At 38.5% G+C, this 12269-nt stretch overlaps 1 long non-coding RNA gene across 1 annotated transcript; it reads right to left on the bottom strand.

Annotated features, from left to right (window-relative positions):
• Nucleotides 1–1285: 1285 nt before the first annotated feature.
• Nucleotides 1286–7386, bottom strand: LOC106795417 (uncharacterized). The gene is made up of 2 exons (XR_001383915.3): nucleotides 5987–7386; nucleotides 1286–1947 (listed from the first exon to the last, which is right to left on the bottom strand). It is a non-coding gene; the product is annotated as an uncharacterized lncRNA (long non-coding RNA).
• Between the last annotated feature and the right edge of the window lie 4883 nt (nucleotides 7387–12269).

The raw sequence follows: 12269 nt of genomic DNA, 5'->3' as shown, positions 1-12269 counted from the left end.
GTTCGACGTTTTGGTCAAAGATATGAAAAATACCCAAGGGGAGGGGCAAAAGGGTCATTTCAGGAAATTTTCTAGACCCTGGCTCACCCAGGCTAGCCTCTGGCTCGTCTGGGCCCCCAAATTGCTTACGGCTGAAGGAACCAGCTCACCTGGGCAAGCCAATTTCTTCAGGACTAAGCATCAGCTCGCCAAGGCGAGCTGCCATAGTCCCAAATGCCCTCATTTCCTATAAATAGGCGTGAGGGAGGCTGAGGAAGGGGTTGGGCATTAAGCATTGAGAGGTTTTTGAGAGAAATCAGAGAGAAGAAGAAGAAAGAAGAGCAAAACGAGGTTGAGGCACTACTGAATTACAACTTAATCAACTTCTATGTCGTTCTTCATTTTGGTGTTCTTTGTTCGTCAGCCGGTTAGTTTTTGTTTTAAGGATTTGGATACGATATATCCACCCTTAGGGGTCCTCTTTGTTGTTTTGTGCATCTTCATCTCCTTCTTCTATCATCAGTAATCTCTTTTCTTCTTGTAAAGTAAATTTCAACCGATCATTTGTGTCGTAAATCACCTTTTTAAAGAGATTGAAAGTTAATGAATAAAACCAAGATGAAATCAACATATAACTGAATTTCTCTTCATTAAAGCCACTTGAGATCGTTCAAGGTCCAACGCCTTAATGGCCTCCCTTTTTTTCTTTCTTGTTAGTTAAAAATGTATCTTTCAAAAGCCTAAAATCAACTTAACACACAACTTTCTCGCTTTAAAGAACTACGCAGGTTTGAATTCCTCATCGCACCTGAGGATATGTAGTAGCAAGGGTAACATCCTTGTTAACCCCAAAAAAGTAAAAAATATATAAAGAGAAAATAAATAATTTTAAAGTGACATTGCACACACTCAATTAAAGGCTACCATCCCTTGTGACGGACGCATGGGGTGCTAATATCTTCCTTATGCGTAAACTGTTGCGTCCCTAAATTAATGACTGGTTTAATAGTAATAAATTAAATAGCAGAAACCATGGAAATATTTTTTTCGCACTGTTATTTATTTCACGATAAATAATTTCAGAAGGAAAATTATCACTATAGAGTCTTGAGTGGCCAGTTCACAACTTTTCGGATTCATTTCTTTCTGATCACTCATAACCTCCAAACTATTTTTCTTTTTCTAAAAAAAATACCAGCCATCATTTTAGGTCGTCATGTGAGAAATAATAAGGTGCGTTTAGTAAACTCTTTTCAAATAAAGTTCATTAACAATCTTTTTCAAATAACAAGATAAAACATAATTGTTTTCATCATCGAAAATTGTCCAAAACATGGGAGTTTGCAAAATGGTACAGTGACATCCAGAGCAAAGGCAATAACTGTGGTGGCTTCAGCCACAATATATACAATCATCAAAATTTCTATACAAGAGGTCTACCCACCCAAAAATAAAAAGAGTAAACCTAGCAGCCTGAACTAGATACACCCACCCACAAAAGTATATACGCTTAATCTAAGGAGTCTTCTGCTGTGATGAAGAGTCATCGCTATTCGCCATCCCTCTAGGACCACTCTCCTCTGTAGAGTCTACCTCAGGTGCTGGCATAATATCCTCTAAAGAATCAACATTAGGAAGTGGGTCCTCATCATCCTCTGGTAAGTCAGGGGCATCCATAGCAGGTTCAGGAGATAACTCCTCTGGGTCCCCTTCAGGATCCTCTTCGGAGGATGACACCTCTATCAATTAAACGGGCTCAACTAGTCGATATGGGGTAGGCGTAGGTAGTATCCACTCCACAGGCTGCTGAAGTGTGCGTGCGGGATGCTCCAGATGTACAAGCGATGTAGCAGTGAGTCGAACTGTGCCGCGGAATTGGCACCTCTCATTGCCCTCGAGGGTCTCCCAAACACCCTCTAGGCACTCCATCATGACGCGATCACGGATCAGGTGCACTGCCATCGCGATCTACAAGAGAGAAAAGAAAGGGGTAGACTCTTTCACAAGAAATCTAACTACACAGACAAACAATACAATGCGACCTATGACTTCTGCGTACAGTCAAAATGTCTTTTTTAAGAGATTTACTCTCTAGTAATCGATTACCAGAGTATGTAATCGATTACCAATGACCAAAAACGATTTACAACAGCCATTACAAATTGGAATTTAAATTTTACACTGTGTAATCGATTACACATAAATGGTAATCCATTACCAGTAGTTACTGAACATTTTGATTCAAATTTTAAAACCTATAATCGATTACTAGAGGGAATTTTTCAGATAATTATTTCCAAGATAGTTAGCTGGCCTACTGCCACGCAAGCCTCCCTGCCTCGTGGACTTTTGCTCTTTTATTGGTTAACTGCCAGGAGCTCGCCTGTTGAGGTACATCACAGGTTCTCACTGCCCGACTATGCCCGGGTTGGGTCGGGATTGGTCAAGCTTGGTTTTGGGCAATAGCACCCCACCTGACATCCCCAAGGTCTCCTGACACCCGCGACATATCATCAGGTTCCACTCTGTGGTCAACTAATAAAAGTTGGAAGACTAACTCTTCCACACTTTCTCACACAGGGTTTATTGGATTATGGGGCACCCATCATATGTGGTATTACGTGGCGATCGAGCGATGGCGCAAAGCAAATATTCCATTTCCACAAGCCCAGACATAAACACCATCCCCAGTTGCCCACCTTTAATTTGAGCTCATGTACGCGTACGTAGTTCTTCTCCTCGTTCCTCTCAGCACCGGGTTCCCATCAATCCCTCCAAGCCTTAACATTGTTAACCACCGCAATGCATCATCTCTTATAGTCTCCTCTGGTTTCTCTCTTGGATTACTCTCATCCTCACCGTCAATCAATTTAATACACACATCCACAAGACTTAATAGTGTCCTTGGGAACCAATACAATTCAATTTGAAATGAAACTACCATGAAAAACAAACCAGATTGGAATCAGAAATTTTTACACAGGATTCACTCAAATTTCAATGGGTTTTTCCTACAAACATACTTCAGTAAAGTCCCCACCCCCAATTCTTTAACCGTTGGATCGCCTTAAAATTTTAACTTAAGATTCCTAATACAGAAATCTAAGTTTTGACCGTTGGGATCTATCAAAAAATGTCTAGAACGCGAGATATAATTTTTTTACCGCGACAGTGAAAACTGGTACTGCACAATCGAATTTTCTGCATAATTTGACAACTTTTCTGCATAATTTTGCAGATTTTTAAAATCTAACTTATATACATCCAATTCCACTCAAATTTGATCCTACAAATCCTAAACCATGTATAATTCATGTTCAAACTAATTACAAACCTCAAACAAAGGTAAATCAAAATATAGGTATCCAAACCCAACAAAATTTAGTGAGTTTTCAAGGTTTGAAAGGTGAAAATTCGAATTGGGTGATTTTGGGGTAAACTCTCATCTTCATCAAGTCTATAACATTGAATTAGACTTGCTCAAACTGATTTTAGAATAAAATCTCCACCTATTCAAAATTGGACCTCTCAACACTCAATTTACACTATAAATGACTCTCTTTTCACATTTGCTACTAATTTTTCTCATTTGCTCTCACTAAGCTTCCCTACAAGTCCTAATTGACATTCTAAACTAGAATCAACTCACTTCAAACTCAGATTTCCACTAACACCAAATTTGGCCTTCTAAACCTCAAAATCTCATACTTTTCCACCTACAACACTACCTTCCTCACATTTAACTCTAAGCTAACTCTACCAATCTTCTCTACCAGTTTACTAACTGCATTTTAAGCATACATATACATCAAAACATCATTATTTAACCATCAATCAACATGGGCAGTTTTGCTTAAATTAAACATATCAAGTTTTAGCATGATTTACAACAATTTCCTTCACAAACAACTACCTAAATGCGATAACCTAGTAGAACTACCCATTATAGCTCCCAAGAATCCAACATCCTCAGATTTCAAGTGAGGAGAATTCCACCCTTACCTGGAATTGAAGGTCCCTTGATGTAGAGGTAGGTTCCTAGGCTCCAAAAATAGCTTTAGCTTGAAATTTTGTGTGGAATTGAAGAAGAATTTGAAGCTTGAAGAAGGCTAACAATGGTGATGGAGGAGCAAGAAGAAAACGTAGGGGAAGAAGGAGAAGAGGCTGGAAATTTCTGGAGGAAAGAGAGAGAAGGTCTTGCTTTTAACATTTTTTTTTTCTTTTTCTTTTTCTTTTCCTTTTTAATTGCATTTCCACATGCAATTTTGTGATTGGAGCAAAAGGGACCCACCTTTAATTTGACTTTGACCACGTGCTCAGTCATAAGAGAAGAAAAATCTAGACCTTTTTGGATGCTGAACTATTGCCTCGATTTTCATGCCGTCTCCCCAATTCCAGTTCTTTGCGTTTCTCTGCACCCGTTGGGGCCTATTTTCAATGGTAGGCAATATATATATATATATATATATATATATATATATATATATACACTGAATAATAATTATTTAAATGTAATATTTACAAAAATTCAAGGTAGAAATTCCAGGATGTCACATAAACAACTCCCGAACCCTTATTTTCGAAATCCGCATGCCTTCTTTTTGGTTTTTCTAACGTTTTTCCTCGAATAAACATTGGTGGTGACTCTCATGCGTTCTCCTTTTTGGAAGACGCACATTTCCATCTCACCTCGCCCTCTCATCGAAGGGTAGGTTGCGATAACACTCAAGGCCTAATGTCTAGCCAACTTCATGGCTAAAATGACTTCGAGCAAAGATGAAACAAAGGATACAAGGGCTACCTTGGACTCTATTCGTCAAATGATCATCCAACGAAACACGAAGTGGAGTAGGATTGTTGCTAGAATCCCCACATGGGATTGTGTTGCGCAAGCATTAACAATAGCATTCCCATTTACAAATAATCAGACAAAGTACGACACATGCATTGTGGGTTTGGAAATAGCAGCCGACATGGAGGTCCAAATGCTAAAAGTATTCAGTGACTCTAAATTGATGATCAACCAAATGAATGAAGAATACCAAGTCAAAGAACCAATCATGCAAAAATACATTGACAAAGTCAAGGTGATCAAAGAAAAAATCAAAAAGTTGAAATTCATCTACATTCTAAGAGAAAAAAATGCAAGAGTGAATTTATTCTCAAAGTTATCCAGCATAGAGGAACATGTAGGAATGGAAAACGTAGTCTACCAGATACTACACATTCTAAAGTTTTTCATGATGAGAGATACTCAAGAAATTTGATTGACTCTGATTCTAGAGTATATACAAAACGGTGTCATCCTAAAAGAACAAAAGGAAAGGCGAAAATTGTAAAGAAAAGCTACCAAATTGTGTATAATAGATGCCAAGCTCTACAAAAGAGTATTCACTCAGCCACTATTAAAATGCTTAAGAAGAGACAAAATATGTAATGGCTGAAATGCATGAAGGATGTTATAGCCAACATTTTGGGCACAGAACTCTAGCGATGAAGATATTAAAAGCTAACTACTATTGGTCGACCATTGAAACTGGCACGGTCGACTATGTGCGAAGTTGTGAAAGTTGTTGGAAATGTGTCGACATACCACATGCACCACAAACAAGTTGCACAACTTGGTATCTCCATGGCCATTTCTTAGGTGGGAGATTGACATACTAGGACCTTTTCTAAAAGCTCCAAGAAAAGTTAAATATCTAGTAGTAGCAAAGGACTATTTCACCAAGTTGATTGAGGCCAAAACGCTTGTCACCATAACCTCTAAAAATATTGAAAACTTTGTGTTCAAACGAATAATTTGCAAGTTCGGAATTCCTTATGTCAGTAATTGACAAGGATACTAAGTTCATTGATAGACAATTTCACCAATTGTTATCGAGATTGAACATTAAGCAAAGGTTCACCTCTGTAGAACATCCTCAAGCAAACAAACAAGCCAAGGAAGAAAATCATATTATTCTACGAGGATTGAGGAAAAAAGTAAAAAAGAGACTAAAGGAACCTGGGTAGAGCAACTGCCACATGTCTTATGGGCATACCAAACCACACTTCATTTTGCCATAGGAGAAACACCATTTAGGATGGCATATGGGACTACAACGGTCATTCTTCTGGAAATAGGAGAATCGACCTTTAAAATTATAAATTTGAATCTGAACCACAATGAAGGAAATCTCATAACCGAGCTTGACCTTATTGAAGAAAAAAGAGAAGTGGTCGTCATAAGAGATGCGACACTAGAAAGAAAAATAGCGGCCAAGAACAACAAAAATGTCATTCCACTCAATCTTGTGCAAAGATGATGTCGGCAAAAAAAATAACCATCAGGGAAAACTCGTAGAAAGTTGGGAAGGACCTTACAGGGTAATAGCAAAAACCAAGAAGGGAGCTTATATTTTGGAGACACTCTCGGGAGAAAGAATTCCATGCACTCAAAACATATCCAACCTATGTAAATACTATAGCTAAACTAAAAATATGAAAAGGGTAAGAAGTCATACAGAAACATATCCTTAGATATACTCTGATTCCTACAGGAAAATCGGGTAACACATACACTACCAATGTAGTCATTTTGCAAAAGGACATCAATAAAATGAGAAAGTTCCCAAAACATCATCTCAAAAGTAATGGAAGGATAAAGTCCTACTTATTCAGCTACAAGTAAGCACCCCGAAAAATGGGTTCCCAAATTGGGGTAGAATCTTAAAAAGACCTACCAAATCTAAGGAACCCCGAGAAATGGGTTCCCAAACTGAGGTAGAACCTTAAAATGATCTTCAACATCTGTAGGCTTCCTAGGAAATGGTTCCTAAATCGGGGTAAGAATTTTGAAAATACCTACATAATCAGTAGGCACCCCAAGAAATGGGTTTCCAAATCGGGGTAAGAACTTCAAAAAAACCTACAAAATATATAGGCACCCCAGAAAATGGGTTCCAAAACTGAGGTAAGAACATCAAAAAAATAATTTGAATGGTTTACGAAATTTGCAGTTACATTGGGAAATGAGTTTCCAAACCAGGGTAAGCATTGCAAATACAAAAATGACCTACAAAGTCTAAAGACATTGTGGTAAGTAGATTCCCAAATTGACGAAAATTATTCTAAAGGTTTGTACAAATGGATCAACACGTATAAGTGAAAGGCAAAAATAAAGGAAATGCGTCGGTTGGAGAAAATTAAAAGTATAAAGGTGACATAGAAAGCAAACAATAAAGAATGGTCAAAAAACTTATCCTTTATTCAAACCAAAAAGGCTAATGGAAGGAAAAAGAGGTTGCACATCAAAGAGGTTGGACACCAAAATGACTATAATGACTAATGGAAGGAAAAAGAGGCTGGACATCAAAACCAAAGAGATAAGTCGAAAATTTTTTGAGCAGAAGATAACCAAAGAAAGGGATGATACGCAAAAAGAGAAAGACAATGTGATATTTATAAGTGAACAAGATGAAGAGTCAAAATAATAAAGAAATTGCCACAAAGAACTGCAGCAATTACAAAAACGAAGAGAAAACATGAGAAAACGCTAAAAGACACATTGGCCCAATAAATGACGTGGAAGTTAAAAGGATGAAAAGTGTGCATTTTAAAAATAGGACCGACGTACACCTCTTATCAACAAAAAGTTGCAAGAAAGCTTGGTAAGTAGTCAAACAAATAGTTAAAGCAACTACAAGGTAATATCCGATACATGTTCCAATAAAGATCAGCACAAGAACCAACTTAAAATGTCAGCAACCGATCAAGGGTAAAAGGTAAAAAATGAACCGAGAGCAAAGGTATAAAAATCTATACTAGAGTCACTATTTATATAAACAAAACAAAAAAAAGGATAAGTTGAAAATAATATACAAATGATATCCCTACAAAGCAAGTCAGAAAATACGACTAAAACAATATATAAATATATATTTACTTCATGGTTGTTACATTTAAAGGAACATGTGTTACAATAGTTACAAAGCACGAACATTCGTACATTGAAAATATCGGGCAACTTCAATAACTACCAATTACATGTCGGAGCAGCCCAAACAAAGTTCTCAGGTGCTTCCGCATGGTCTTAAACGGAAAATTTACTGTAGGGGGTCCCCTTTACAAACTATTTACGTAAAGGGGTCCCTTCTTTAACATTTTACGAAGGGGGTCTCTTCTTGGGGTGGTGCCGCCAGCGGAATTAGCGGCATAGGCGTGCCGCCACTAACAGAAGCGAGAACCGCAGGGGGTGCCGCTATTGGCAGCAGCGGGACAGGGGTGAGCGAGGGTACCGCCATTGGTATTGGCGGGACATGCCTACATGGGCAGTCCCGCCATTGGAGCTGGCGGGATAGGCTTTGGTTTAAAATTATATAATTTTAAATTGGTGTAAAGTGAAGTTTTTTTTATATCTTTAGTTCAATTTAAATTATAGGATGAAAATGAATTAATTTAAAAAAAAGGAAGAAAAGTGTTGTTTGTTTTGTTTGGTGTGTGAAGGGACAAATAAAATAATCACGTGGGTTTCAATTTGAAATGGCATGAGGAGTGAGGTGCTCCGCGTGAGTTTATCATATGTCGTTGATAAGAGAAGAGAGAGAGAGATTGACCGTTTGTTAATCTTATCTTTTCTTATTCCAAACAAATTGAAACTCAACTCCTGAAAGGCAAGAGTGAGAGAGAAATGGAGAATGCGGAGGAGATGATGCAGCAAAACGACGAGGTTTTGTCGGTTGAACTTCCAGCTCCTTCCGGTTGCAATAAACTGGTCTCCTCTCCTCTCTTTTTTATTATTCTTTGTTTTGCGCTTTCAATTCTCCACACTCCCTCTTTCTCTTTAATGTATTAGGTTGCTTCAGTCCCAAAGCTTATCCCGCCAGCTCCAATGGCGGGACTGCCCACGTAGGCATGTCCCGCCAGTACCAATGGCGGTACCCTCGCTCACCCCTGTCCCGCTGCTGCCAATAGCGGCACCCCCTGCGGTTCCCGCTTCTGTTAGTGGCGGCACGCCTATGCCGCTAATTCCGCTGGCGGCACCACCCCAAGAAGAGACCCCCTTCGTAAAATGTTAAAGAAGGGACCCCTTTACGTAAATAGTTTGTAAAGGGGACCCCCTACAGTAAATTTGCCGGTCTTAAACAATCTTTCTCATACCTTTGTCAAATTTTAGAATTGTCTAGATCATTGACAACTAGAGTATCTGGAACCCCTTACCTTGGTGGGTCACCACTACCTCAAACTAGTCGAAGACACATATTTTATGTCAGTCGGCAGAAGAAAGCCAAGACAGAAGCCAGAGAATGTCAATCAACTCTAATAAGGGGACCCCATCAATAGGAAGTGACAAGTGTGGATGATGGCATCGCAAGGCCACAATAGCATCATGTCCTGGGGAAGGCACTCCTAATGCAAAATCTACACCGTCAATATAGGCCAACAATGAGGCGGTTCTACCATGAGAGGCTCCTAGGAGTATGCTATAAGAAGCACAATGAACCAGTACACCACAAATTCTGCACCATCCAAGACTGATGGAAAAGTGGGCAAGTTTAACGGGAGAAACAAATGCAAAAATGTGAAGTCTTTAAAATTATCCGTGCTCATTTTTAGTCATACAAAATACCTCAAGGAAAGAAAACATGAAAGTAGTTTCCATCACAAAAAGAAAGCAATAAAGAAGACGGGAAAAATGATTTAACATAGTCATTAGCCACAAAAATACACTCAACTTTAAAGTAAAAGTGCATAGAAAGTTTAAGGTATTTTGGATGGCTAACGAGATAACAAAACAAAGGAAGAGTTGAGGAAGAAGCAAAAGGAACATGAAGGATTTATAGGCAAACAAAATGCCAAATACAACCAACCAAAAAAAAAGCATTAATTGAGGAAGGTGAATGTAAAACCCGTCTTACTTCAGCAAAATATGGGAGCAGTTCTGATGTGATCCTTACTAGGAGCGGATCGCTTGATACAGGTTACAGAGTTTTGGATGATGCCACTTCTAAAGAGGGAAGATAAGTCAAGATAGATACCACAAAGATTACCTTGATAAGTTTGAGATTGGCTCAACAAGGAACCCAGAGAGAAGCTCTCACCAAATTTTATCAAATGCCAAAAGTCCCTTTATTGAAAACGAAAACCAATACATATAGTGTATCTGAACAAAAAGATAAAAATAGATGTGGGTCTTCAAAACAGTTTGGGCCAAAATTACAACGAAAAAAATTATAAATAAAAAAAAAACATATTTGGCATGGGTCTTCAAATTAGTCTGGACCTTCAGCAGCAATTAATATAGTCTTGGTAGTGCCTCTGCCGCTAGGCCTTCATCCTTCTCCACTTGGGCCTTCATTCTTCTCCACTTGGGCCTTCATCCTTCTCCACTTGGGCCTTCATTCTTCTCCATTTAGGCCTTCGTCCTTCTCCACTTGGGCTTTCATCCTTCTCCACTTGGGCCTTGTTAAATATGACTGCTACCATTTGTTGGAAGGTATCCACTGAATGTTTGGTCCTACTCTTGGTCATAGGCCCTTGTATTTGGCCAATTTTAGGATTCTCATCATTCCTTCCTTCTTGGAAAGCATTTGCCCAAAAATGTCCATGATCATCACCAGGTTCAAGTACCACTTCCTTCCTCTTCTTATTGGCTTGCTTGGCATAGCTTTCATTCTTCTTTGCAATTTGCACCTTCACTTGGTCATACAATCTTTTCACATACTCAACTTTGGTTTGTGCATCCTTATGCTAAGTATCTTGGGGATTGCTTTTGTAAGCTGGCCTGTTAGGCAATGAAGCTCTTGGAAGGAGATCAACTTGATGTTCTATGCCTCTTGAAGGTGGCAATCCATGAGAAATCTCCTTGGGAAAAACATCTTTAAATTCTTGAAATAAGAGTTCAACACTAGGAGAAACAGAAATAGTTAACTCATTAGAATTATCAATAGAAATTTTACTGTCTTTGCAATACAGTAGATAGAGTGGTTCATGGGCAAGTAACACTTTCCTCACTTCACTTACCTCTGCAAAACAGTTAAATTTTCTTTCATGTGTATCACTCTTTTTCTCAGGTGTATCACTCTTCTTTTTCCTATTCCTCTATGATGTCTCACTATTTTCTTTCTCTTGTTCTCTTTTTTCTCTCATTCTGATTTGGTCATCACACACTTCTCTAGGGGATAGAGGTTTAAGAATAATTTTCTGGTCATGGTGCTGGAAAGAAATCTTGTTGGTGAAGCCATCATGCACTGCTTTGGTGCCCTCTTCATTGTTGGCCCTCACTATTGTCATCTCCATCTCCTTGTAGTACTCCTCCACAATCAAACTTCCCTAGGACAACCTCTGGAGTTTATGTCGCATGGTTCTACTGTAGCTAATTGGAACATACCTCTTTCATATAACCCTTCTCATCTCAGTCCATGTATCTATCCCCCGCCCTTCTCTCTTCATCTCTTTTTGATTTTTCTTCCACCAAACAAGGGCATAGTCTGAGAATTTAGTTGTTGCTAACTTCACCTTTTGCTCTTCAGGATAACCATTACAGGAGAATGCATGTTGAATCTTCATCTCCCAGTTAAGGTAGGCGTTTGGGTCAGTCCTGCCTTTGAAAGGGGGCATTGAGTTTTACTTCCTCAATTATGTCCTGCCCCTCTATTTGGTTCAGTCAATCATTGACCCTTTTGTTGACACCATAAGGTCTCCCAACATTTGGATTCATTTGGTGCTCTAGTCCTTCTATTTGTCTGTAGAGCTCTTCATTGTTACGATTCAACAAACGTTGCATTTGTGTAGTCATCATGTCCATTAATAAGCGCTGAGATTCATCCAGTTGATGATATTCACCACCACTATCACCAGCTCTTGCCATGATTAAGGAACAAATATTCTGTAGTAATTTAAACAAAGATTACATGACCTCACCACACTCTACTAAAGTGTTTCTCTCTTTGATGGTAGTTCACTCGTGTTTGATGCTCTCAATATAGGTTTTTGTATGATTTTTTTTCACTCTTGCCTTTTACCACTCATTCTTTCTTAAATTCCTGGATGAATCAAAGTAGACGCACAAGGTAATGTAACAGGAAAGACAATTTAATTATCACAAACTCAGTAACAGATTTGGATAACATATTGGATAATCGATATGATAACAAATAAGATAACAGATAAGATAACAGATAGAATAAAAGATTTGAATAACAAATTTGGATAACATATTTGAATAACAGATTTAGATAACAAATTTGGATAACAGATTTGCCAAAAAAACGCCTTTAACTACCTCAAATTTGCATTCAAAGATCAAA

This window comes from Glycine max, chromosome 12 (assembly GCF_000004515.6).
Source record: "Glycine max cultivar Williams 82 chromosome 12, Glycine_max_v4.0, whole genome shotgun sequence".
In the NCBI taxonomy this organism is placed as follows: Eukaryota; Viridiplantae; Streptophyta; class Magnoliopsida; order Fabales; family Fabaceae; genus Glycine; species Glycine max.
Note: the sequence above shows the minus strand (reverse complement) of the source record. Positions and strands in the feature narration are given on the sequence as shown.